General features: G+C 40.7%; 1 protein-coding gene across 2 annotated transcripts in view; it reads right to left on the bottom strand.

Moving 5' to 3' along the window:
- The window catches only part of POP1 (POP1 homolog, ribonuclease P/MRP subunit), a 1,346,230-nt gene that overhangs the window by 805,757 nt on the left and 516,095 nt on the right, over positions 1 to 24,378 (bottom strand). The gene's annotated exons all lie outside the window — the stretch shown is intronic.

Here is a 24,378-nt window from a genome sequence, read left to right as displayed (position 1 = left end):
ACCATGGAATTGCAAGAAATAAATGCACTTTTTCCAGTGAAATCTGATTTTGAAGATACTTTTGTGTTTTGTTTTCAGATTGTATTATGTGAATTTCCTTTCAGTGAATAAAACTAGAAATTATTACATCTGAATACAGGAGTCATCCTCAGCGAGGAAGCTGTTGAGAAAAATAGAAAAGCAGTACCAAAAGCCTCCTGGATGGTCAACTAGGGTGAAGTGCAGAGTTGACAGAATTGTCAAAAGACAAAACATTTTAGAGGGTCAAATGCTGTAACGTGGCATATCAAACAATGCCCAACTACTGGAGTCACAGTTGAAATTACAGTGTTTGGTCAAAAGCGGAGAAATTATTAAAAACATGACCAAGGCACAAAATGTCCACAACAGAGTTTTTTTAATATAGTTTATTGAAAACCATAACATACACAAAAGGTAAACAAAGAACTGTAAGGTACAGCTTTGCATTAGTATAAGAAATGCATGGACAAAAGCAACTATTAAACAAGATTAGCAATAGCTTATGGTCAGGGAAATTGCACAAGGCAGTTACAGCAAACATCCTCAGTTGAGTCTCTACTGACATCGAATTGAGAACATAGTAGTAGTACTGTATCAAGTAACATACTGTGAATAGTTCGTTTAAGCACGTACCTTGGAACCACTGCCTCATTACCACATCTGTTCATAGTCAACCATAAGAAATGGACATGGACACCACTCATTAACTATCTTGTTTTTTAACCTAGTACCTGCAGTTTTGATTTCAAATTCTTAATGATCATGCATAATCTTCGTCGTCAGAAACCTTCATCTGACCTTTTTGTTTCCATCTCTCGGTCATCATTTTTCTCCACACTAATAATAAAATAATGCAGTAACCTTTTTGACCTTTACCTATGGCAATATGAGAATAAATTACAAAATTCTTGAAGCTTATTCTTAAGTGGTGCCATAGCTGTGCAGTCCTAAAAATACATGTACCCAATCCTCTTGACTTTGTTGCAAAATTGGGATCAATAGTATTTTAGTCCACATCTCGGGAGGTGTATTATGAATTATTTTTATTATTGGAACGATATGTATTATTAAGGTCCTTTCCCACCCCAACATAAATCTGGTAGTGGGGCACATTCTGGTTCCTTTCAAAATGTGTGTATTTTTATATACTCCCTCTAGGCTGCTCAGGGTCAGCTCTTAGGCTAATCTACCACTGAACTCCAAGGGGCCAATCTTTTCTTGGACAAGTTCCTACGTTTCCATATTTCAATTTCTCAGCTAGAAAGTTATAGAAATATTCATCATGTTGTTGGGAGCCAAAATTCTGCCTGAAGTCCTTCCATGTAATTATTCACTCCCACATCAGTAGTTGTTCCTAGAAATTCAGAAGCAGAAAGTGCAACAGATTTCTACAAAGTCTAAAATTCTGGAGGCCCCAGTCTCTAGTCATGCAAAGGGTAATAAATTGTCACACCAGGTTTCCTTCAAGGATAGTGAACTAGCTTGACTATTTCATTTGAAATACCAGGGGTGCAACCTGTCAGTATTCACTGCTTTGCTACCCTCTTGTAGAATCAGACCAAGTTGAGCAATTAGAAGCCCTTTCCAAATACCAGTGGATCACCTATTTAAAAGTATTTTTAGGATTTTGAGTCCTTCTGCTTTACTGCAGAAGTGTGAATCAGGAAGCACGATCCCAGCCCCCACAACTGAACCTGGAAGAGTAAGAAGACTTCAATGACTCTTGGTTTACCACCACTACTGCAAATGAAATTAGTCAAAAAGTTTTCAGAGTCATGAAGAATTACTGGGGTGGGAAGTAAGGGATACTCTGTGAGGCATAAAATATCAGTGGGAGTACTAACTACAGGGCCTACCTTTCCTTTTGTGCAAAATCCAAGCCCATGCTTTTAAAATGTATGAATAAAAGCCTTCACACTTTGGCAGATGTCAACACATTTTGTAGGGAGGTACCAAATCTGATACCCAAACATATAAGCTAGTAAAGTTCTAAGAACAAATGGGCACTCTTGTATCAGGAGAGTCGAGAAAAGCTTAATTCTAACTACATCTGTTTTGCTCCTGTCAATTTTATAGCCTGAGATTGCTCCAAAAATGTCTAGCATGTGAAACAAAAAACAGCAATGCATTTTCTGGAGAGCAATGTCCCATACCATATTCTTACAAGCTACAGGTCCCCCCATCTGTGACCTAGGAAACCCATAACACATACATACTGGAAACAAACTCCATTCAATCCAACACCATATTCATTGGCAACTTTAACTGGGTCTACATTATAAGATTGATGGTTGAAAACATCGAACAACATATGGTCGATGGCTTCAAACGTCGACCTTACAAAAAGACCCCCCCCCAAAAAGAAAAAAGTATCCTAACTGGTTTAAGCAGGGGGCAAGCCCCCTGCACCCCCACACCCCCCGCTACTTAAATATACCAACTCCGAGACCACACTACATTGCAGTAAATGGAAATCTCCCCTCTCAGAGATTTCTGTTTACGCGTTCAAGATTCTCAGCGTTCGCTATTCTTGTGTCGACAATGTCAGATTCGACATTGTCGGCTTTCGAGAATTTAATATAGACCCACTTTAACTACCCCACCATAAATTAAGATTCCTACATGACCCCTAACATGCAGGCCCAAAGATTCCTGGACTTTGTAAATGCAGATACTCTGGACCAGCTAGTCTGTACACCAACTAGGAGTGCCACTGCACACTCCCCCCAGTGTAATGTTCTCACTGGTCAGATCAGAACTTAAAGTTGTCTCTACTGAAATAAAAATAAAACCCAAGATCTCAGCTAACTCTGGAATTTTTAGGAATTATTGTATGGCAAACTTCTTACTATTAAATGACATCCTGGCAAAATTTCAAGCCCCCTCAAACCCTGAGAACATTGCAGCCATTTTAGCCCTGAGCTTGATGATTTGAAAGAAAAAGGAGAAATTCTCTTACTGAAACAAGCGTGGACTCTAACTGGTGAATCCTGATGCTAGTCAAATGTTAGAGACCAGACCAAAAAAGATTCAAGTATGGAAGCGGATTATCACACTTTCCAGTCTAAATCCCTTTGATATTTCCAGTATTATGCAGTGTTTGTTTATGTCTTTCGGCTTTTCCCGGTTAGGGGTCACCACAGCGGAACTCCGGTCCGCTAATGATTGGCAGTAGAGTTTTACGTGCTGGCTTGCCAGGCCTAATGCACAACCTTCAACGAAGGAACGCCCATTCACGCATGTCACCACACAGAAGACGCTCTAACTGAGAATCGAATGAGCAACGTCTAACTGTGAGGCGACAACGCTACCACAGCACCACCACCGTAGTATCTTAGTGATATGCAGTGTCATGTAATTAAAAAAAAAATAAAAAATTGAGAACAATCACCATCAAAAATAAGCCCTGACACTGACCGAGATCAGTCTGCATAAACTGACCCGCAGTTATCTCACTGTCTTAGAAAATGCAACAAAGAAAGACAACTCTTCTAATAAAGTAACAGTTAGCAGTAGCTTTATTGGTATCCTTAGTTGGTTCTACCTTTATCCCGCATTCATGTTTTGAACAACAGGAAGGGTGTCCATCTTTGCAGATTCTGTGAGGCCTAAAAGTTGACAGCCATGTTAAAAAATTTGCTGTTGCTTTCAGTCTAGCCTTTACCAACTTCAGAGATAATAAAAAAAAAATTGTGATCCTATGGTCAGCTGTGTGGCAGGATACAAGAGGTTATAACTTAATTTTTCTCGTCAGCAGTCTCATTCCTGATAGAAAGCAACCTGCTTTCTTTTTGTTTTGGATGAATTATCCAGACTGAAGGTGTGACTGTTAGCAACTTTAAATGATTTCCCAGGGGCCCACAAAAATTACAGGAAACTCTCCTTCTATTGTTTGTCCTCTACCACATTCAATGGCACTGCAGTATACACTCTAGGCACAGAAGAGAGACAAATGGAGTACCTCATGATGGACTGCACCCTGTCCAAACTGAAGGAACCTCTTGAGCAGACCATAAACACAATAAGGAACCAATTATGTATAAAACCAACAGCCAGGACCCAGATGCAGAAGTGGGCAAACACCTAAAGAGTTAATATTGAGAACTTTCTATACTGAATGTTCTAGATGAAGCTGTTGAGATGCTGAATGGGAGGTAGTAACTCACATATTTTGGAAAAAGAGAAAGGGACACTTTAATAACTATATCTGGCCTTACTTCAGCAGCTCTACAGAAGCAGGATTGCCCTGAGCCAAGCTCTTTCTGTGGGATCAGAATGCTAAGACATGACCACCTCCCATTTAAACCCATCAGTCCATTAAGGTACATCTCTAATGTGGGGCACACTTCATCATTGACCACATATCCACTGGCAATCATGCAAAGTAATTAGAGCAGCAACTGCTCCATTGATGAAGTCATCCTCCTTGACTATACAGAAACAGAGCAAGGGGAGGCAACAACACCAGATATATGGCAGGCCTGCTCTACTTACAAGTGCACTCCTTCTTGGGAAAATAGAAGTTTCTGGAAGAAGAGATGGAAGGAACTGTGGGGATGGGCATCTCATATACCCTTCATTATGGTTAATACTGGTTTCAATATCTAAATAACTTCAACCAGAACTTGAATATTCTAACAAAGGTGATATCACCCTGGAAGACTGCATGCAAAATTACTTGCTTCAGCTCAGTCTTAAAGGAAGAGAGATCAAGTTATGCTATTCTGTGCAGGCACAAATGTCACTCTCCATTCCTAGGCCATATCAACAGCATGGTCAAGCAGTGGCTATATGAAAGATCCTGCCTGACATAGATTCAGGGAGGTCTGCCAGATTTCTCATAACCTGTCCCACGTGGCAAGACTAGAACAGACAAGAGTGAGAGGGAGAATCTGAGGTCAGAAATTCAAAGGTGGCAAAGAAAAATACCCATCTGTCAAAGACGACTTTGCCTTGTTCAGTCCATTGGGAGTTTATAAAGGGCATTCACTTTCTTGACAGCAGAGGCAGATGAATACATAGCTCTCATATCACAAAATGTGTGGTACATATCCAAGTCATCTGCATGAATTCAAATGACATAGAAGGGACCTAAGAAAGTTTCTTCAACCCCAACAAACTTAAGTAAACTCCTCAATGGCAAGATGAACCAATAAACCTTCTATGCATAACTCGAAGACTACAACGTATGTGCAGGCAAACCACTGTTATGCTCCAGCAACTCTCACTCTGTGGGTTCTGTCTTTGAGCCAGTTTTGCACCCATCTTGTGACATAGGGGTTTATATTTAAGCTGGATAGCTTATCTATGATGCCCAAGTGGGGTATTGTGTCAAATGCCTTTGCAAGGTCCAGATGGGCTGTGTGGACTACCTTCCCTTCATCTATGGCTTTGGTGACTGTTTCAAAGAAGTCAACCAGGTTCAAAAGGCAGGATCTGCCCTTGACAAAGCCGAACTGGGTAGGATCTAGTGTCTGTAGGTCCGAAATGTCTTTGTTTATGAGCTCCATGATGATCCTCTCCATAGCCTTGCAGACTAAGCTAGTCAGGCATATGGGGCGATAGTTTCCAGGGTCCGTAGAGGCTCCACCTTTGTGGAGTGGGACCACTGTTGCTGTACGCCATTCTGTGGGCACATATCCTGTAGTGAGGCTGAGACTGTATAGCTGTTTTATTTGAGGGATTAGTTCCTCTTGTAGTTCATGTAGGACGCAACCTGGGACGCCATCTGGTCCCATGGAAGCAGTGTTTTTGCTTTGGAGAGGCAGCCTTCACCTGAGCATCTGAGATGTTTGGGAGGCAGCCCTCTGCCGATAGATACTTGCTCTTTGGGGAGGTGGAGAAGTCTGCACTGAACCTGTCTGCCAGGATATTGGCGTGTCTGTGGGTTCAGTGTATTTTTGTCGTTTAGAATCAACTCAGAACAAGTCTGGGAGTTGCATCCCAGGTTTCTAACATAACTGAAAAAAGCCTTATGATTGTCTTTGGTGTCCTGTGCAATTTTTCTCTCGAAGCTGGCCTTGGAGGATTTTATGAGGGATCGTAATTTTTTGCTAGTTCTGATCAGAGATGCCTTCCCTATTAGGGATTTTGCTCTATCATGTAGTAGCTTCCTCCTTCTGTTGTACAGTTTATTTATGGCAGGGGTCCACCAGACTGGACGCCTGCCTTTGGATGATTGGGTCTTGGTTTTGTTTGAAATAGCATGATCCATGCATTCCTGGAGATGTCCGTAGAATGCATTTATATAGGATTCTGCAGTTTGGGCTGTAGTTTCCACTGGCCCTGGGGCCTTGAAGGATTCCACTTCGGTTTTGAAAAGTGAGAAGTTCGCTTTTGAGAAGTTTTTCACTGTGGTTTTCTGGGCTGGGGGGGTCGGATGTGGACATCCAGTGAAATTAATTTATGGTCTGATCTTGCCAATGAGGGATATACTTCTGGTGTGGAGCATAGAGTCCCCATGTTGGTAATGATCAGGTCTAGTATGTTGTCCCCTCTTGTGGGAGTGGTGACTAGTTGTTCCATAGCATTTGAGTTTATAATTTCCAGGAATCTTTGGGCTAAGGTGCTGGGGCTTGAGTAGTGCTTCCAGTCAATGTTTGGGTAGTTGAAGTTTCAATATAATGGTGTTCGGAGAGATCTTCATGTTCTCCAATGTTTTCAGGAAAGCCGAATGGGGATTCCTGACTTTGAGGGGTGGTCTGTAGGATGCTATAAACTGAAAAGCAGTCTTGCCCACTGTTAGTTGCACATGGATGGTCTCCGATACTGCAATGCCACTAACCTGGAGGTGTGGATATCCTTGATAAATATGGAAACTCCCCTCCTTTTGTGGTTCGTCCAGGTTTTGGGGCGAAAAGCATGATATGAGGTATAGCCTGGTAGTGCTGGGGTGCTCTCTGGAGCCTTGAACCAGGTTTCTGTCACTACACAGATATCGATGTTCTCCATACTGAGGAGAGCTTCGAGTGCGTGCATCTTGAGGTTAAGACTTCTGCGTTTAGCAGCATTACCCTTAGTTTCTTGTTCCTTGTGCTGTCTATGGGGGTGGGTTTGACTTTTGAGCCTTGCCTAAAAAAGGCACTATGGGGTGGCAACAGCCTTTGCCAATATCCAAAGCCCAGTGGTGACAGGTGCAAGCCGTCCCTAGCGAAGCAACGTGGCTTGTCGAAAGCATGTCATCCCAGGCTGACAGACACTGGATCCCCTTTGAACGACACCAAAATTTTAGCCAATTGTTAAAATCGATCATTTTGTCTTTGTACTGTGGCATCATTCTAGGTGAGGTAAGATGCTGCTCAAGGTCAGGGTCATACCAGCCTGGGCTACATGATCAGAGAGCTCCTCTATGTCTCTTTTCATGTAGTCCAGGGAGGTACGCTCAGGTCATTCACACCAGCATGTACAATGACGGAGTCATATTTGTATTTGCTTTGGAGTGACCTGAGTGCTTGCTATGTGTCGGATCCTAGCACCCGACAGGCAGCACACTGTGACCTTCTCTTTATTCAGCCTGGTGAGCGGGACGCCAGTGTGTCTGACAATAGAGTCACCTATAACAAGAGTATCAGGTGTGTTATTCAGCATTAAGGGCTGTGGCTGCTTGGCACACTGACTTTGTGGGTTATGTGTTGTGTGTGTTTTGTTTTGAGGTAGCGCTTGCTTGGATGTCTGCTTTGGAGGTCTCTGTTGCTTAGGTAGATTTTTATTTAGAGCCTCAGAGTATGTTTTTGTGTATTTATGTGTTTGGTTCGCTGATGTGGTGGGACTATGTGATACTGGAATTGTGTTGTGTGAGGTTACCTTCTCCTCCTGACTGGTTACACCAGTTTTGAGATGAGAGGTCAGCCTCCAGTTTGGCTAAATAGTTGCGTCTCTCACATATATTTGAACCTGTTTGGAGGAGGAGAGGGTTGTCCGTGTACATGAGACAGTTGTAACATTGTCTCAAAATTCCCTGATTCACCAGCTGGACTGGAGAGGAAACCATTGACTGACCTTTGGACATGCTAGAGTAATAGGGAAACTGAATTTAAGACGGACCAATAGAGGACAGGGTAATCGTAGAGAGTATAAGAGTAAGTAGTGCTTATGGTTTAATAGTGCTAACTTGTAGGATTACTTAATTGGACCAGTGAAGGGCCTTAGAATGAGAATATTGTGTTTAAATTGAGAGATAGAGCAGTTCTAAGGGAAAAAGTGAAGAGCAGACTTTGTGGAGCCAGGAATAGTTTAAACCCAATTAGGTGGCGCTGTTGCGCTATGCTCAAAAACGCGCAAAACAGGGTTTTAAGAGAGGAAGATGAAGGAGTTTTGGAATTAACCCAGAATGGCCAATAAAACTACAGTTTCAAGTCAGTAACCACTCCCACAGGGGCAGGCAGGCTGCTCAATGTTTTTCACTGCCACTGATCAACAAAGAGACTTTCCTTTAGCCCAAGCAAAAAATGGCCTCACAGAAACTTACAAACAGTTCAAGAACAGCAAGCCTGTAACTGAACTTTTTTAAATCTCAGAAAAGTGGGGAAAAAGCAAGAATTTTTTTGTTTTTTTGTTTTTTCAGAGATAGCAGAGGTTAACAAGTATCAACAAGTTATAACAGTGCAGTAAATGACCCCACACAAGAGTGCTAGGCCAAAGACAGATAAAATGCAAGTTTTGAGGAAAAGAAACGATTTTAAAAATAAGTGCAAACAGGAAATTCAGTAAACAGCTCTAGGTTGTGCTCTAAATACAGTTACTAATGCAGAAATCAAATTTAACAAGCCAGAAAATGCTCAAAATAGGCGGCTATGCAGAAAAACTTAGCAAATAAACAGAGGAAAAATACTTAAAGTCTCAAAAGTGGCTCCTTTCTTCTCTCAGCATTTTTTTCCTCTTGGTGGGTGCTTCACCAACAGCCAACAAGCCTGAAAAGACGCCAAAACCACGAGGCAACCAGGTTTTAAGAGAGGAAGATGAAGGAGTTTGGGAATTGACCCAGAATGGCCAATAAAACTACAGTTTCAAGTCAGTAACCACTCCCACAGGGGCAGGCAGGCTGCTCAATGTTTTTCACTGCCACTGATCAACAGAGAGACTTTCCTTTAGCCCAAGCAAAAAATGGCCTCACAGAAACTTACAAACAGTTCAAGAACAGCAAGCCTGTAACTGAACTTTTTTAAATCTCAGAAAAGTGGGAAAAAAGCAAGATTTTGAACTCCGGTCCGCTAATGATTGGCAGTAGAGTTTTACGTCCTGGCTTGCCAGGCCTAACGCACAACCTTCAACAAAGGAACGCCCATTCACGCATGTCACCACACAGAAGACGCTCTAATCGAACGAGCAACGTCTGTGAGGTGACAACGCTACCACAGCACCACCACCATAGTATCTTAGTGTTATGCAGTGTCATGTAATTAAAAAAAAAATAAAATTGAGAACAATCACTATCAAAAATAAGCCCTGACACTGACCGAGATCAGTCTGCATAAACTGACCCGCAGTTATCTCACTGTCTTACAAAATGCAACAAAGAAAGACAACCCTTCTAATAAAGTAACAGTTAGCAGCAGCTTTATTGGTATCCCTAGTTGGCTCTACCTTTATCCCGCATTCATGTTTTGAACAACAGGAAGGGTGTCCATCTTTGCTGATTCTGTGAGGCCTAAAAGTTGACCGCCATGTTAAAAAATTTGCTGTTGCTTTCAGTCTAGCCTTTACCAACTTCAGAGATAATAAAAAAAAAATTGTGATCCTATGGTCAGCTGTGTGGCAGGATACAAGAGGTTATAACTTAATTTTTCTTGTCAGCAGTCTCATTCCTGATAGAAAGCAACCTGCTTTCTTTTTGTTTTGGATGAATTATCCAGACTGAAGGCGTGACTGTTAGCAACTTTAAATGATTTCCCAGGGCCCACAAAATTACAGGAAACTCTCCTTCTATTGTTTGTCCTCTACCACATTCAATGGCACTGCAGTATACACTCTAGGCACAGAAGAGAGACAAATGGAGTACCTCATGATGGACTGCATCCTGTCCAAACTGAAGGAACCTCTTGAGCAGACCATAAACACAATAGGGAACCAATTATGTATAAAACCAACAGCCAGGACCCAGATGCAGAAGTGGGCAAACACCTAAAGAGTTAATATTGAGAACTTCCTATACTGAATGTTCTAGATGAAGCTGTTGAGATGCTGAATGGGAGGTAGTAACTCACATATTTTGGAACAAGAGAAAAGGACACTTTAATAACTATATCTGGCCTTACTTCAGCAGCTCTACAGAAGCAGGATTGCCCTGAGCCAAGCTCTTTCTGTGGGATCAGAATGCTAAGACATGACCACCTCCATTTAAACCCATCAGTCCATTAAGGTACATCTCTAATGTGGGGCGCACTTCATCATTGACCACATATCCACTGGCAATCATGCAAAGTAATTAGATCAGCAACTGCTCCATTGATGAAGTCATCCTCCTTGACTATACAGAAACAGAGCAAGGGGAGGCAACAACACCAGATATATGGCAGGCCTGCTCTACTTACAAGTGCACTCCTTCTTGGGAAAATAGAAGTTTCTGGAAGAAGAGATGGAAGGAACTGTGGGGATGGGCATCTCATATACCCTTCATTATGGTTAATACTGGTTTCAATATCTAAATAACTTCAACCAGAACTTGAATATTCTACCAAAGGTGATATCACCCTGGAAGACTGCATGCAAAATTACTTGCTTCAGCTCAGTCTTAAAGGAAGAGAGATCAAGTTATGCTATTCTGTGCAGGCACAAATGTCACGTCCTAGGCCATATCAACAGCATGGTCAAGTAGTGGCTATATGAAAGATCCTGCCTGACATAGATTCAGGGAGGTCTGCCAGATTTCTCATAACCTGTCCCACGTGACAAGACTAGAACAGACAAGAGTGAGAGGGAGAATCTGAGGTCAGAAATTCAAAGGTGGCAAAGAAAAATATCCATCTGTCAAAGACGACTTTGCCTTGTTCAGTCCATTGGGAGTTTATAAAGGGCATTCACTTTCTTGACAGCAGAGGCAGATGAATACATAGCTCTCATATCACAAAATGTGTGGTACATATCCAAGTCATCTGCATGAATTCAAATGACATAGAAGGGACCTAAGAAAGTTTCTTCAACCCCAACAAACTTAAGTAAACTTCTCAATGGCAAGATGAACCAATAAACCTTCTATGCATAACTCGAAGACTACAACGTATGTGCAGACAAACCACTGTTATGCTCCAGATACCTGGATGGAGGAGAATTGATGTTGATACCACCCCCCCCCAAAAAAAAAAAACTCCATATGTATTGTCAGGGTGCATCTTTCATCACTGGCTGATAGCAGGCATGATTTCTAACCACCGACAGGTCAAGGAGATCTCATACATCAAAAGATAAGTGAGGATATATCACATACAAAGGGCACATCTGGAAAGAACTAAACGTATCTGTCCTCCAGATGTCTTATCTTTCTCATCACTCTAGCCCGCTTTAAAAAAATCATTCAAGGACTGTCTGATTTTGCTTCAAAGTAATTTCAGAGGTAAATTCCAGTTTTTCTTACTGAATGAAATTTATTATATCTAAACATTTTCTTATAATGTATACAGTCCCAATATGTAATGGTTTTGGTATATATTTTGTTTTATATGTTTGTCTTTGATATTTGTACCATTTTTATGTTCATTAGTGTTCCTTAAAATGTGTTATGCTAAATAAATTTTGGGAATTAGTATAATGGATAAGGTGTTCACCTCACAGACAACAGGTACAGGGCTTGATCCTCATCTTTGAGTGTGAAATTGACTAGGCTTAAAATGTCTCACAAGGGTAGCTAGCTTAGTGCTTACCAATGAATCTAATACAAATGAAGATGTGAAGTTGAAGACGGGACCTGGCACCAGTCCAGAATCATATAAAATAGCCTCTTGCGGTTTCCTGCACTGAGCATTGCCCATATCCACCATGTACCCTCTGGTAAGGTATGCCTCCTACAAACCATGGCACTTGTGACAGTGCTTCATGCCATGCTCCTTTCCTTGTTAGTAAAGACAGTGTCTGTGCATTTCTTGGCTATTGAATATTAAAAACTTGTTTTTTAGTTCAGTTTGTTGATTACAGCTACTGATTTGCAAAATAGATCATGGCATCTTGTTGTAGATTTAAATCTGGATTTATAGTTGGTGTACATTTGGAAAGATCGTGCAAGACATAATATTTAAGCCTGCAGTATCACCTTTTACGTCTTTTCTTGAAGTGAGATAGATTTACTATTTCAGCTATTCATTAACTTCTAGAGTAATTACAGGTAAGGAGTAACTTTACTGTTTTGAGACTTTTTATAAATACGTAAATGTGTGCTTATACCCATCCCCCAACACAATTCTTTATTATATGCACAAACAATGTAACCAGTCACAGTTAATTCTGCACTACTCACAATGAAATTTACAGAATGCACACACAAAACTCAGAAACTTCCCACACCTAAAACAAAATCCCAGAAATGAAAATTAAACTGTAAAATTTTTGTTTAACAATATTTTAAAATGGAGAAAGTAACATCATCTTAAGAAAGTGGTGGTGGCTATATCACTCCAAAAGGCCTTCAGATTCAATTTCATAGAGACAGGTTTAATTTTTAACCCATGATTAGTCTATACCAGCTAAGAGAATGGCAAAGGTGTTAACCAAAGTTGACAGATATGGATCAGTTGTGGTTTTGTGGAGGGGAGACAAACATCTGACAACACTAACAGAAAAATGATGATCCACACAGAAACAAGAGTGTAAGAAAATGATATAATTGTTGGTGGGTCTTCGTGTACAGAAAGTATTTGACACAGCCAGGTGGGATTTTCATGAGTAGAGCAAGGGTAACATTTGTATTTCCCTTACAGAATAGAAGAAGGGACGGTTCCTCCCAACGAGCTGTGCAAGAACAGAGGAACCAGCCAGGGATGTACTCTTTCCCCATTGTTATCCGTTTTATATTTAGAGCAGCTGGCAAAGAAAACGAGATTTATGAAATTTAGGCTACACTGGCATGGTAAGCTTTATTTTGCAAATGACGTGACTTTCTGCATGATAAATTCAGAAAAAAAGACATTTGGTGTTGTGGAACATTTTAAGAAGGTGTCAAGTCTTTTCAGGAAATAAAATGAATGAAGATAAAACAAAAGCTGTAGTAGTAAAATACGTACTCGCTAGTGAATAGGTTCAGCAATACCTGTTCTTAAGGGATTGTGATAAGATGAGGTATTTAGGAGTACAAATTAAAAAGAATTCTGTTATGACAGCTAAACATACGTGAGAAGAGACTAAATAAACGAAAATACAAAAACTGAGAAAATGAAAGCTGTTGGTTATGGATACAGACAGTAAGATACAAGCAGTGAAACATTTTTTTAGTCTCTTTCGTCTTACATATAGGTCAGGCATATTTATATCAACCAGTAAAAAAAAATGATAATTAGTAGAGTTGAAACAATTTGTGAGTGGGAGGGGTTCAACAGGTTAAGAAAAGCTAGGATTTTGAGTTCAAGTCCTTAAGGAAACTATTCAGAATATTATATTCATAATGTAGCAGAAAGCATGGTAAGAACTAATCCACCACAAGAATGGAAAAAGATTTTACCAATAGTGATATCTACAAGTAAGAGTACAGGAAACAGGTAAGAGGGTGTCTGGAATTTATTGGAAGAATTACAAAGGAACCAAGGTATTGGGAGTAAATAACTCAGGAGTGAAAAGTAATAGATTGAGATGAGGGTAAACAGAAATCTGGACTGCAAATTAGAGATTGCCTTTCCTATCAGAGATTAATAAGAGTATAGGCACAGAGAAACAAATAGGGGATTAAGTGAAAGACCAGCTTTGGTTGAGTTTTTTGACATACAGTAACTGTTGTCAAAAAAGTGATTATTACTATGGAGCATAAAATACTGCATGATAACTACATGAATCAAGTTAGGAGGCTAGAATAGATTGGGAAAAGAGAATGTTTCCCAAAGGGAAGACATTTGCAATGCTCCCAAGTGTGCAAAGTCCAGAAGGTTTAGGATTTTTGCATAAAAGTGATTTAATTGGTTATTTTTATACCCCAAGTAGACTTTGAAGGATTTTTCTTCACATAAATAGCAAATACTGGAAGTTTGTTGAGAAAGAGAAGCACTGTAGCAAATTAAAAAACAATCCATTCAGACTACAGTCTGGCTGGGAACGGACCTTAGACTGGATAAATGAATGGCTGGTTAATCAGAAAAAGCATACAAAATAATATTTATAGGTTACAAATCAGCTAGAATAACAGGATTTGTGTTAGTATGCATTTTTCTAATGAATATGAAGTTTAAAACTCAAATGCCTGTCATTATTTAGCCCAGAGGAGGCGGAAGTGCTGTCCTTCTCTGTTATCTTTTGCTAGGAATATGGAAGAAATTTGTTGGCTGGATAAGAGTGAGATTACTGTACTCTGACAGAAATGTTGAGAGAACAAATGGTCGCAACTAGGAAAATGATTCTGAAATGGGCCATACAATTGTAATTGCTTAGACACAGTGAGGCCTTAAATTTAATGTTAATGGTGCCAAAAAAGCAGTTCTCAGAAAATGGAAATCAAATCTATACCACATGTAGAGGAAATCATGGATATTGTAAAGAAGATAAAAGAACTGTAGGTGGGATTTTTAAAAAAATGGAGCAGCAAATGTCATATGAAAAAAAAATAATTTGTGAGAATAAAGCAGAATAATATTTAGGAGGAGTGAGGTTTAAGTGAAGGCATGAACTGAGCAATGTATGCAATAATGGAATTAAAGAATGAAAATGTAAGACTATGTATACGCCAGGAAAATAATAGAAATTATTACAGTTTGTTTTTTTTTATTAGCAAATGCAAATACATGTTGCAACTTAAAACTTGATGATATAATAAAGATGTTTAAAAAAGAAAAAAAATAAACAAGTATTTTTCTAATGCCGCCTTCCTCCTGGCAGCAAAATAGGCCTGAAGAGTTACTCTCAGACATCAGAGGTCACAGGGCAGAACAATAGTCATTATGGCAATGCTTAACATCATATTTTTCCATACTAGTGTGGGTCCTGACTTCCTGACTCACTTTGAAAGCCACATGGATATTTCAAGCTTTAAAACTACATGATCAGAAGAAAAGAACTTGCATGCTTAATGGCTTTGCACACTTAATTATCAGAACATAAATACTTTTACGAAGTACACTGTTGACAATTGGTATGGTATTGCTCTGACAGAGAGCAAAATTGCAGAGTTCCACAGACACAGTAGGTTAAATGATAAAAAATTAAAGAAGTGCCATAAAGAATACATTTAAAAGAACTACAGGGGCTTAAGAAAGTTGATGTCAGCAAAAAGTAAGAGAGGAGCTTCTACAAGGAAAGGAAAAGCACAGAAAACAATGGCAGAACAGTTACACCAGAGTGGGGAGAAGTGACCCCAGAAGCCATATGGCTGGACATAAAAGAAATGAAGAAATCACTACAGGTGAATCTGGCAAAAGCAGGAAAACAGAATGTTGAAGTAATCAAAAGCAAACAGCACCAACACAAGACATTATTATGGAAAATGAGGAGCTGAAGGCACTTGCAGAAGGAACACAAGCACAGCTAGATTGTTTGGAACAAAAAACAGTATGTGCCAAGGACAGCGCCTAGAGGAAAAATATCAAAATAACAGGACTCTCAAAAGAAAAGTAAAGAATAGACTGTCAAAGTAATACAAGGCCAAACTGCACAGTGGATTGGAATTCTGGAACCACAAATCCTGACAGAAAGAGGAGACAGAACACTGTGGCATCCAGTTAGTGAGAACGGAAAGATGGCTCAGCGGGTGATAGCAAGAATTCAGACCTATGCCTTGAGGGACAGGATTTTCGCAGAAGTATGGCAATCAGGCAAAAAACTGAGCATAGGGGAAAGCCACATCCACACAGAGCAAAATTTCTCATTTGAGACTCATAAGTACAAAATTGTTTGTTTTTCTACAACAAGATCATGCAACGAGAAGGGCATAAAGTAGAAAAGTACAGTTGTGTACACTTACCATAAATGTAGATGGTCGAGTGTATTCACTGTTGCAGTCATTACATTTGGGTAATCCTGCTGGCAAGTTGCCCTCAGTCGGCCTGAATTCCAAAGTTCTGGCTCCTGCGTCGGCTGCTGTCACCCCTTCCCTGACATCAGGTCGTCAGGAGTACAAAAGAAGCAGCCAACGCCATTTTCTTCAGTTTCTTTTGCCCCAGATGCCAGGTGCCCCCTAAAAGGGTAGCCAAAATTTATATATATATAAAAATACATGCACCAATATAAACTTTACCTTCATCTACCAGGAAATACACCACACAGGTTGTATAAATCAGAGAAGGAAAGAAAAGTTCCAGCAGAAAAACGGGGGATGGCGGGTGGGTAACCTGGACTGCAACAGTGAATACACTCGAACATCTACATTTATGGTAAGTGTACACAACTGTACTATGTTCTTCGTGTTTCACTGTTGTAGTCATTACATTTGGGTAGAGTCCCAAAGCTATGGTCGGGAGGCTGGAGCTAAACAGCATTAGGAGCGGCTATGAGGCCCTGCAAAACTGCAGTGGCAAAGCCTGCCCTGGATTTAGAGTAGAGTGGCAGATGATAGTGTTTTGTAAAGGTGTGCACTGAACTCCAAGTAGCAACCTCTAAAATGTCTTTGGTTGGTACTCCCTTGAGAAAGACTGCTGAAGTGGCTGCACCTCTGGTGGAAGGTGCCCTAATGCCCTTAGGAACTGGCTTGCCATGTTGTAAATAGCAGAAACGAATGCAGTGACCTATCCACTTTGAAATAGTCTGCTTTGAGATAGCCTTTCCTTGTGATCCTATATGCCACTAGTAATTGCTCTGTCTTCCTGAAAACTTTGGTTCTGTCCAAGAAGAATCTAAGCTGTCTGTGTACGTCCAAAGAATGCAGAATTCTCTCCCCTTTGTTCTGTGGATTTGGATAAAAAGTTGGCAGATGAATAGTTTGGTTAAGAGCCACACTGCACACCACATTAGGCATAAATGTTGGGTTTGTCCTCAGCGAGACCCTGTCTGAATAAAAAATGATAAAAGGTTCCACAGCCATGAGTGCCTGTAGCTCTGAAACTCATCCTGCAGAAGTTATTGTTAGGAGCAGAGCTGTTTTCCAAGATAAAAACTTTATATCAGTAGTAGCAGCTGGCTCAAAAGGAGGCAGGGTGAGTTTTTCCAAGACATAGTTGAGGTCCCATGCACGTATTGGTTATCTCCTTGGGGGCCTTAATTTTTTGGCTCCTCTGAGGTACTGCTTTAATAAAGGATGAGAAAAGACTGGTGTCTCTGTATTGTACTGAGCCGAAATAGCAGAGGCATGAATTTTAATTGATGAAAAAGATAGGCCTTTGTCCAGCATCTCAGTTAAGTATTGCAAAATCTGAGGAATATTTGGTACAGCGGTATCAGTTCCTTGTGCCTGGTTCCAAGTACAGAATCTCTTCAATTTCCCAGCATAAGATTTTCTAGTATTCGGCCTTCTGGCTTCTAAAATGACATCCATCACAGCTTTACTGAGAAATGTGTTTTGTATGACTACATTATCCACCATGCTGCCCAGTTTAAAGTACTGAGTTGGCTGTGCAGGATCGGATTGTTTTGCTGGGACAGTAGATGAGGTATTTGAGGTAAGGTCCAAGCTGGGCATTGAGACAAGTTCCTTAGGATTGGGTACCAGTACTGGCGTGACCAGTCTGGGGCAATCAGTATCATCTTTGGCTTCTCCTGTCTGACCTTTAGGAGTACCTTGGGAAGGAGAGGCAGTGGAGGAAAAGCATATACTGACAGGGCGTTCACTTTCAATGCTCGTCTGTGATAAGTCCTTGTGCAGAATCTTTTTAGTTGGTAGTTGTGAGGGGAGGCAAATAAATCCATGTCCGGGTATCCCCATTCCCTTGTTATCATGCTGAAGACTTGTGGATCCAGCTGCCACTCATGGGGATCCATGAGATTTCTGCTTAGTTCGTCTGCCAGAGTGTTTTCCTTTCCTGGCAGGAATTGTGCCTGCAGATGTACTTGGTAAGTCAATGCTGTGTCCCACAAAGTCATGGTTAGTCTGCAAAGGGGGTAAGAATGTGTGCACCCCTGCTTGTTTATATACCACATGACCGTGGTGTTGTCTGTCTTTATCAGTAGTTGTCGCGAATGAAGTAGGTCCTTGAAGGCTGTCAGGGCATTTTGAACAGCTAGCATCTCCTTTTGATTGATATGCAGATGCATTTGGTTTGAGGACCATGTGTCCTGAATGCATCTTCCTGCCATGTGGGCCCCCCAGGCATAATCTGATGCATCCATTGTTAGTGTCTGCCTGGCTGGGGGTAATGTGAATGGCTGCCCCTTGTTCTGGTGACAAGCCTTCGCCCACCATCGAAACTCCTGCTGCAGGCAGGGAATGACAGTAATCATTGTTTCCAGGCTGTGGCAATGTTGAGTCCAAACACTTTTTAGGTACCATTGAAGTTTCCACATATGCAGTTTTGCATATGGAATTGGTAGGATGCAGGATGCCATGAAGCCTAAAGCCTGCAGAATTTTTCTTGCAGATAACTGGGCCTTTGTTGCCAGCATTTTGAAATAGGTAGTCAGTTGCCTTTGTTTGTCTGGTGTGAGATAAGCCATCTGGGCAGTTGTATTTAAGCTTGCACCCAGGAATATTATCTCTTGAGAGGGTACTAGTTTTGATTTCTTTTCGTTGACTGTGTACCCTAGGCATGTTAGGAGTCTTTTCACAAACGCCAGATGCTGTAGAAGAATGTCCTTGTTCTCTGCTTGAATTAGACAGTCGTCCAAGTAAGGATATACTTGTATTCCTCTTTGTCTGCCGAATGCAATTACTGGTGCCAGGCACTTTGTAAAGACCCTGGGCGCAGTAGATAAGCCAAAGGGCAGTGCAGAGAATTGGCAATGCATTGAGCCAGCCTTGAATCTGAGGTATCTTCTGCATGATTGTCTGATTGGGACATGCAGGTATGCCTCTTTTAGATCTAAAGTCACAAGTCAAGCATTCTTGCCCAGCATGGGCAGAAGCTGCTGCAAAGTCAACATTTTGAATTTTGGTATATCCAGGAATGTATTCAGAATAGATAGGTCCAGTATTGGTCTCCAGGCCTTGTCCTTTCTGGGTACCAAGAACAGTCGAGTAAAATCCTTGTCCCTGCTCTTGCTCTGGTACTTGTTGAATGGCCCCCATGTCCATTAGGGATGACACTTGTTTTTGCGCCTCTGCCCATTCATTTTTTGGCAGATCTGGCCAGCCGTTTGCCTTTGACAGGGTATGAAAATTGAACTTGTAGCCTTGTGACACTATATTTAGAACCCACTTGTCCTGGGTTATAATGTGCCAATTTTGAGAAAAAAGTGCTAATTTTCCCCCTAAGGGTGCTGCCTGGAGATAAGTGCTTGGTGCAGGCGGGGGGGGGGGGGGACAGTCATTGGGACTGTTTCCTGTATGGTTGGGATTTGTCTTCTCCAACTTTGGAGGTAGAAGCACCCCATTGCTTTGACCTGTATGAACCTTGCACCTGGAATCTGCCTCTAGGGCGTCTGGATCTGCCCCTTTGAGGTCTGTCTGACACAGGAAAGGACCAGTTCTTTGTAGGCCAGTGCCTACTAAACCTAGGTGGCTGTACTTGTAAAAAATCTTTGACAGTTTGCATAGATTTAGCTTTGTCCTCCATTTTCTTTAACACCTCTTCTGCCTTAACACCAAGCAAAGTATCATGCTGTAAAGGTGCATCTAATAATTTAACTTTGACATGATCAGGCAGATTTTGTTCCTTTAACCAAGCATGCCTCCTAATTACAGAACCAGTATCTGCAGCCCAGCAGGAGGCCTCCAAAGAATCAAAACCACATTGCAAAGTATGCTTTCCAACTTGTTCAGCTGCACGCCATAAATCCTGCATTTCCTTGTTTTCTGCACATTCAGAGTTTAACAACATTTTCTGTTTAAGCAATGCCATGACATGTTGCTGATATTTGAGCATATGAAACTGACAGTTTAAGGCCCTTATAGTCAAGGTAGCAGATGTGTAAATCTTTTTTCCCCATCAATCCAGTGCCCTAGAATCCCTGTCAGAGGGGGTAGGGTTTTTTGCAGCAGAAGCCTTAACTCCTTTGGGACCCTGTGAAATAGTTTCTGGGTCTGCAGCAGGGTTTTTAAAAAGGAATTTATGAGAGTCAGGAACCCTGTAATATCTGTCAGGCTTAACAGGAGCTGGAGGTAAGGAGTCAGGGGTCAGACTAAACTCCGAAAACACATCATCTACAATGTCTAACACAGGTGGAATGGCTAGAGGCCTGTGTTGAGGTAGTAAAAGGAAATCCCTGAGCCTCTTTTTAGATTCTGAAAAATCTTGGCTCTCCCAGTGGAAATGCTCCCTCATGGTATGCAAGGTTTCCCCAAAAGAATAGTCCTCTGGTGGGGAAGCTGAAGGTATAGATTCTTCAGCATCAGAATCCTCATAGGGGGGAAGAGAATATTCCTGATCAGAAGAGGAATCAGAAGAAATAGAAACCTGATCTGAAGATTCATAGTCAGTCTCTTGCCTAGGCCTCTTATCAGAAGGGGGATGGGAACCCCTGATCAAGGTAATCAAGTCTTCGGCCATTTTGAGCATCTGTTTTTTGGGCATAGAGGCCTGTCCACGTGGCTCTTGAGTTTGTTTCTTTGCTTTAGAAGGTGCTTTAGTCTTTGCCTTTGAAGCTGAAGTCGGTTTAATGTAAAGATGTTTAGGTCTGAATACACCCTCAAAATCCGGTGCCTACTCAGCAGCTCCGGACCCATCTGAGGGAATTGTGTCCAAGGTTCCAATACCTTTGAGTTTCCAGCAGCATAGCCGACTCCACATGGGAGTCGGTAGCGGCCTGCGACTCTAAAGTAGTGGGCGTCAGGGCTGCGAAGGCGCCTCACTGAGAACCGGCGACTGGCTTAGGAGAAGCTTTGTCATCCGTTTTGAACCTCGGTTGTTTATCTCTCTCCTTTTCTTTGCATTTTTTGTGAACTCCGGCAGTCGGATGGCTATCCGACAACATTTCTGGATAATTAAACCGGCGTCCAAAATAGTTTAAAGCAAAATCATACCGATGCTTAATAGTGCGTTGGTTAAATCTAGCACAAAACCGACAACCAGAAACGTTGTGATCAGGGCCTAAGCAAGGAATACAGTAAGAATGAAAGTCCTTATGAGGTATTTGCTTTCCACAAGAAATACAATTATTAACTTTTTCTGACATCGGTCTGGAGCAAGAAAAAAGTTTCCCCAACAGGGTACTTAGCTTTATTGAAGACTTCGGGTCTGAAACTCGAACACGAAAATCTCAGGAGTCGGCCAACCGACACTTGCGAACTGCTTCTGCTTCTGGCACCACGCGGCAAGAAAGACGAAGAAAATGGCTTCGGCTGCTTCTTTTATACCCCTGACGACCTGACGTCAGGGAAGGAGCGACAGCAGCCAACGCAGGACCCAGGACTTTGGAATTCAGGCCGACTGAGGGTAACCTGCCAGCAGGATTACCTAAATGTAATGACAGCAACAGTGAAACACGAAGAACATCATCTCTACGCAGCAATCTTCAGAAAGTTCCTGTAGGGAAAACATTCTAGGACCGCAAAGAAGAGCTTGAGCTCCTAAAGAAACCTGTGAATCTTAGAGGACCACCAGCTTCAACTGGTACCCATAGAAAGTACAATTGTGTAAAATCTTACCATAACAGTAGATGTCCTTCTCACAGTATTCTCAACATAAAGGGATCCCCTGCCAAGGGCGGCCCAATGTCTGGCCAGTATACCTTTTAGGTTGTTATTGATATCCTATACGTCTCACACATGCACCCTGCACAAGGCTTAGGGCATAAATGTGACATCTAGATGTATCATCCTCAGAACAGAGTGTCCCAGGAGGAACCCAGCCCTGGGTTACCAGAGGGTAACAAACACATCCAGACTACTGAGGATAAGAAAGACATTATGTATTCTTACTATTATGCAAAAAGACTAGAACTTCCAGACACAAGATATATAAACAGATTAAGAGCAAAATTAGAGGAAAGAAAAATACTTCCACAAGAAAATCTGTCAGAAGCTTCAAATAAAAAATCGTGTTAACTAATACAACAGACTTCTGGAAAACATTATATAGACCAAGAAACTTTGATCTGTTTGGAAAATGAAGCACCTGAGGAAGTGCGAAAATATAAACAACAAAACCTAAAGATTTTTGAAAAGTATAAAAGAGAAATAAGGACATATGAAAGAAAGAGAGATTTGATATGATGCAATATTTATGCAAAGTCGAAAGCCAAATGAATCAATACAAAAAAGGCCCCCAAAGATATGGAAAATTTCACAATAAAAAAAATATCACAAAGAGGGAATGTAGAAAAGAAGATTAGTAAAGTAGAAGTTAAAAAAATAAAAGATATGGAAAATTTCACAATAAAAAAAAATATCACAAAGAGGGAATGTAGAAAAGAAGATTAGTAAAGTAGAAGTTAAAAAAATAAAAGCGGAAGTTATGGAATGCCTGTGAAGTGAAGGATTTGGTGTAGAAGGTCAAACACAAGTTACATCACAGCATGATAGAACGAGTCCCCAAAGTAAGGAGAAACAGGAAGGTCAGGAAACATATGAAGAAGAAATATGGGCATGGGAAAGAAAAAAACGATTTAATATGGTGTAATATTTATGCAAAGAAGAAAGCAAAACTAATCAATACAAAAATAGCAGCACCAAAGATATCTGAAGAGAAATACAGGCAAAGGAATCCGGACATGGAAAACTTGAAATACAAAAAAATAAGACAGAGGAAAAATAGAAAAGAGGATGAGTAATGGAGAAGTTAAAGAAATAGAAACTGAGGTTATGGAGTACCTGCGAAGTGAAGGATTTTGTGTAGAAAATCTAACTCAAGAAATCACCACAGCAATATAGAGCAATGCACATCCAAATTAAAGAGAAATCAGTGGAACAGGAAGCAACTGGTCAGTTGCCATATGAAGATATTTTGGAGCCTTCCACAGGAAACCAGTATAAATGTTCACTTGAAGCTGAACAGCAAGAGAAGGAACAGGAAACTACAACAAATCTAATACAGTCAATGTTGAGGAGTGAAAGGCCAGTGAGTTCTCATATGACATTGAAGGGTATATGTGCCATAGGAAGCTGCTACAGAACTTTCTATAGAATGCCTGCAGGAAACAGAAAACAAAAAAATATGCCCTCAGTTTAGAAGAAAATGAGCTAAGAGAAGAGTTGCTTGATTTAACAGAGACAGACATACTAAGATCTATGAAAGAAATAGACTACAGAAGGTCAATAAAACCCAAAAAGTCAGAGGTTTGATAAAACAAATGAACACAGTAATTAAGGACTGTCCACAGAGATCTATGCGCTATAACAAAAGTAAACAGAATATATTACTGTGCTGCTAAATTAACAACAGATAAAGTTCTACCACAAGAACACAGTGTAGTAAGTGAAAGGACGGGGAGAAATCAAATACCATCATGGAAGTATTGAACAGAGAAAACTATAAAGCATAAAGACAAGAGGTGTCACGGTTAGAAGAGGGAACAGATCAACATCGATACTTAGAAAGATTATAGGCCAATAACATGCCTTCCGAAGACATATAAACTATATACCTTAATTGATGCTGTCAGAGCTTATAGTCATTTAGGAAAAAAATTCAATCATGGCAATAGAACAAAAGTGTAATAAAAGAAAGTCATATGGAACAAAGGATCGTTTGTTGCTAAATATAGTCAATAATGGAGAACTGTAAAAAGGGGAAGAAACTAAGAATGGCATGGACTGACTACAAAAAAGCATTTGACAGTATCCCACATTCATGATAAAAGAGTGTTTAAAAATGTAAAATATATACCCTACAATGATCAGTTACATTACAGTGACCATGAAACAGTGGCAGATCACTTTGCAATTAAGCCATGACAAAGGGAAAATTATTATTCCAGGGATAAAAATTCAAAGGGGGGATATTCCAGGATGACTCCCTGTCACCACTGCTATTCTGTCTTGCCCTCAACCCATTAAGCTGTCTACTTAACAGATAGGCCATGGCTACAGTTTGGCTCCTGGAAAACAACAAAGTGTAAAGACTTCTCGTCTCTTTGTCGAGGATTTAAAATTGTACAGCTCATCAGATGAGGAACTAAAAGCACAACTGCAAGAAGTCAAAACTTTTTCAGATGATACAAGAATGTCATTTGGTCTTGATAAATGTGCAAAAACAACCCTTTAAAGAAGGA

This window comes from Protopterus annectens, chromosome 3.part0 (assembly GCF_019279795.1).
Source record: "Protopterus annectens isolate FY-2018-M chromosome 3.part0, PAN1.0, whole genome shotgun sequence".
Classification (NCBI taxonomy): domain Eukaryota; kingdom Metazoa; phylum Chordata; order Ceratodontiformes; family Protopteridae; genus Protopterus; species Protopterus annectens.
The sequence above is the reverse complement of the archived record's forward strand: the minus strand, read 5'-3'. Positions and strand labels throughout refer to the sequence as shown.